At 37.7% G+C, this 4,750-nt stretch overlaps 1 non-coding gene across 1 annotated transcript; it reads right to left on the bottom strand.

Annotated features, from left to right (window-relative positions):
- Nucleotides 1-537: 537 nt before the first annotated feature.
- On the bottom strand, nt 538-644 carry LOC133030710 (small nucleolar RNA R71). Its single transcript, XR_009684258.1, has one exon. It is a non-coding gene; the product is annotated as a small nucleolar RNA R71 (small nucleolar RNA).
- Between the last annotated feature and the right edge of the window lie 4,106 nt (nt 645-4,750).

Below are 4,750 nucleotides of genomic sequence, written 5' to 3'. Positions count from 1 at the left end.
TAACAAGAGGATTTTGAACTTGCTCCTATTGATCCCGAGATTGAACGCACATTCCGAAGAAGAAGAAGGGTTCAAAAGGCTAAGGGCCGAGACATCATGGCTGAGAATCTTGATGATGATGGGATTGCTCAACAAATTGTTAATCCCATCATATTGGCAGATGATCGAGCAAGGGCTATAAGGGAGTATGCTGCCCCCATGTTTAATGAGCTCAATCCAGGCATTGTGAGGCCTGAAATACAAGCACCGTAGTTTGAGCTCAAGCCAGTGATGTTTCAAATGCTCCAAACCGTGGGGCAATTCAGCGGGATGCCAACTGAAGATCCTCACCTCCATCTCCGTTCATTTTTGGAGGTGAGTGATTCTTTCAAGATCCAAGGAGTAAGTGAAGAGGTGCTAAGGTTGAAGCTATTCCCATTCTCACTGCGAGACCGAGCTAGATCATGACTCAACACTTAACCTCCTGATTCTGTTACCAATTGGAATGACCTTGCTGAGAAGTTTTTGAGAAAATACTTTCCTCCTACTAGAAATGCAAAATTCAGAAGTGAGATCATGTCTTTTCAGCAACTTGAAGATGAGTCCACAAGTGATGCATGGGAGAGGTTTAAGGAACTTTTGCGAAAGTGTCCACATCATGGCATTCCGCATTGTATTCAGATGGAGACTTTTTATAATGGCTTGAATGCAGCTTTTCGAATGGTGCTAGATGCATCAGCCAATGGTGTTATTTTGTCGAAGTCATACAACGAAGCATTTGAGATTTTGGAGACCATTGCAAGTAACAATTACCAATGGTCCAACACAAGAGCTCCAGGTAGTAGAAAAGTGGCGGGGGTTCTTGAAGTGGATGCAATAACGGCTTTGAAAGCTCAAATGGCTTCCATGACGAATGTTTTGAAGAATTTGAGCATGGGGAACTCTAAAAATATTCAACCAGCTGCTGCCATTCAAAGTGATGATATCTCATGTGTGTTTTGTGGAGAAGGGCATGCGTTTGAGAAGTGTCCATCTAATCCAGACTCCATTTGTTACATGGGAAATCAGAATTTTAATAGAAACAATGGGGCATTCTCAAATTCTTACAATCAAGCATGGAAGAATCATCCTAATTTGTCTTGGGGGGTCAAGGAGCAAGCTCAAGCACCGCACTAGCTCAAGGAAGACAAGCATATCCACTGGGTTTTTCACAACAACCGCGACATTCACAACATGCTCAAAATTCCCAACCAAGTTCTTTGGAGAGTCCAATGCGGGATTATATGGCCAAAAATGATGCGGTGATACAAAGTCAAGTTGCCTCTCTTCGAAACTTAGAGTTGCAACTTGGACATTTTGCCAATGAATTAAAAGCTAGGCCGCAAGGTTCTTTGCCTAGTGACACGGAAAATCCAAGGAGGGATGGGAAGGAACAATGCAAATCCATTCACTTGAGGAGTGGCAAGCATCTGAAAAATTCTGAGGAGGAAATAAAGGGTAGTGGGGAGCCCACTTCAATCCAAATCGACGAAAAATTGAGTAAAAAAACTGCCCAGGAATTTACTGATACCAGACCAGTTGATATAGCAAAGGGTCAGCAACCTGACAGTCAGCAATCCGCACTAGTATGTTCTAGTCCTAAACCACCCCTTCCATTTCCTCAAAGATTTTGAAAACAGCAGCAAGATGGGCAATTCAAGAAGTTCTTAGATGTTTTGAAGCAGCTCCATATCAATATTCCCTTGGTGGAAGCATTGGAGCAAATGCCGAATTATGTCAAGTTCTTAAAAGACATTTTGACGAAGAAAAGGAGGTTGGGGGAGTTTGAAACTGTAGCCCTTACCGAAGGATGCAGCGCCATGTTGAAAATTAAGATTCCACCGAAGTTGAAGGATCCTGGTAGTTTTACAATCCCTTGTTCTATTGGGGGACGGGATGTTGGAAGAGCCTTATGTGATTTTGGGTGCAAGCATTAATCTCATGCCCATGTGTATTTTCAAGAAGTTGGGAATTGCAGAAGCAAGGCCAACCACCGTTACTTTGCAATTAGCGGATCGTTCCATGGCTCATCCAGATGGAAAAATTGAAGATGTTTTGGTACAAGTAGATAAGTTCATCTTTCCGGTGGACTTCATTATTCTTGACTATGAGGAAGATAGGGAAGTTCCAATCATTTTAGGGAGGCCATTTCTTGCCATAGGAAGGACTTTGATAGATGTTGAAAAAGGAGAGCTCACCATGAGAGCTCAAGATGAGCAAGCCACATTCAAGGTTTTCCATCCCATACGTGCTCTAGATGCATTAGGAGAATGCTTAGCAATTGGAGATATGGATCCTAACATGGTTGAGGAGTCCAAATTCAAAGTTAGTAAGAAGGTGACAAAGAAGATTCCCCTTAAAGAAATTGTTAGGTTTTATGCCCTAAATAAAACTCCATTTCAATGTAATCTATTTTATTCAACATCAATAAAGAAACAGAAGTATTTTTCATTCATTTGTGTATGTTTTGGTTCACTTTATCAATTGCTTGTCTATTTGATTTATAAATTCATCTTAAACCCTTTTCACATACTTGATCATGTTTATTGTGCTGTCATCACATTGAAAAGTAAAAATGACTATGTGAATAAAGTTTCCTAGATTTATCAGACACAGGGTTTTACTGATATGATAATTTACAACAAGAGTTTACTTGCATTTGGAGAAATGCTATGTTCTTTCCAGAACATTGGTTAAAGTAAAGCTCAGGTTGGATGCATGGAGTATGCATCGGAAAGGACCGATATTGAACTTTGACTTAGATTTAATTAAACTTACCGTAAAATCTATTCAAGTCAATATCGCCAAGTTGATCCTAGATCAAATGTTCTTAATCCTGTTATGATTAGGCTCAATCTTGAAAGGCTATTCGTGTTCTTTGATTTGTTAGTTAAGCCTACTTTTAGGTCAGGGTGATACGTACATTTTGGGAACACGGTAGTGCAATTGAGTGGGAGCGCTAACATAAACATGGAATCTATAGCTTCCATCTGGCGAATAGTAAGCAAAGGATGATCTCCTTCGAGCTTGACCAAACGAACATAAATGGTGGAGTACTCATTTCACATAAGCTGAAATATCATTTATACGGGGTCAAGTGTTTTAAGGATAAAATACATAGTAGGGTGTTACGGTAATCTAATCCCTTTACAGTGTAGACCATTCATATAGAGGATCATTGATCAAATTAGGATTATAACAATAGATAACTAATGATGCGTCTATATGGTGGAACATATAGAGCATTCTATATACTGAGAGTGCAATTCTAAGTTCTATGCGTGGATTCAACGAAGAATTAATAAGTTAGTGAATTTTAGTGCTAAATTCTTGATCTACTTATTGGAAGCTCGGTTATATAGACCTATGGTCCCCGCACTAGTTGAGATAATATTGTTTGTAAGACTCATGTAATTGGTTTTGATTAATCAATTATAATTCACAAATTAGACTATGTCTATTTGTGAAATTTTCACTAAGTAAGGGCGAAATTGTAAAGAAAGAGTTAATAGGGGCATATTTGTTAATTATGATACTTTTTATAGTTCAATTAATAAATATGATTAATGACAATATTATTTAATAATTATTTATAGTTATTAAATAGTTAGAATTGGCATTTAAATGGTTGAATTAGAAAATTGGCATTTTTGAGAATATCAGATACAAAAGTGTTAAAATTGCAAAATTGCAAAAAGCAAGGCCCAAATCCATCAAGCCATAGCTGGCCACTTTTGTAGTCATTTTAAACTGATATTTTCATTATTTTAATGCCAAATAATTCAAACCTAACCCTAGTGGAATGCTATAAATAGGTAGTGAAGGCTTCAGGAAAATTACACTTCTGAATCAGAAAACCTGAGCCTTTCTCTCTCTACCTTGGCCGCCACTCTCTCTCTCTCTTCTTCCTTAGAATTTCGAAATTACCTTAGTGATTAGAGTAGTGCCCACACACATCAAGCAATACCTCAATCATAGTAAGGAAGATCGTGAAGAAAGATCATCAGCAAAGGAGTTTCAGCATCAAGGATTCAGAGAAAGAAATCCAGGTTCAGATCTTGATAATACTCTGCTACAGAAAGGATACAAGGGTTAGAGATCTGAACGGAATGAGTTATTTAATTCCGCTGCACCCAATGTAAGGTTTCTTAAACTTTATACGTGTTTATTTCATCGTTTTAGAAAGTTCATATTTAGGATGTTAATAAATATACTTGTGAGTAGATCTAAGATCCTGGTAAAATAAATTCCATCATTGGTTTGGTGTGTGGATAGATTTTAATATGTATATATATATATTGTGGGAATGTGCAATCCGAGTAGTTGGGTTGAGTGTGGGTGACTTTTGAAGTTGGTGATACGTGTTTATTTCATCGTTTTAGAAAGTTCATATTTAGGATGTTAATAAATATACTTGTGAGTAGATTTAAGATCCTGGTAAAATAAATTCCAACATTGGTTTGGTGTGTGGATAGATTTTAATATATATATATATATTGTGGGAATGTGCAATCCGAGTAGTTGGGTTGAGTGTGGGTGACTTTTGAAGTTGGTGAAGTGTGCTGAAATAGTTGGAGTAGTTTTAAAATTATTGTTGTGATCTTGGATAGATTGGAGTGGTGGTAAAAAAAAAAATTAGTGGTGTGGTGCTGGACAAATTTTAAAAAGAGAAAAGAAGAGGGGAATTTGTGGCTGTGTAGTCTTCAACCAAAGAAAAATGCCTAACATTCAA

Source organism: Cannabis sativa, chromosome 8, assembly GCF_029168945.1.
Source record: "Cannabis sativa cultivar Pink pepper isolate KNU-18-1 chromosome 8, ASM2916894v1, whole genome shotgun sequence".
In the NCBI taxonomy this organism is placed as follows: Eukaryota; Viridiplantae; Streptophyta; class Magnoliopsida; order Rosales; family Cannabaceae; genus Cannabis; species Cannabis sativa.
This window is presented reverse-complemented; position numbering and strand designations above follow the sequence as displayed.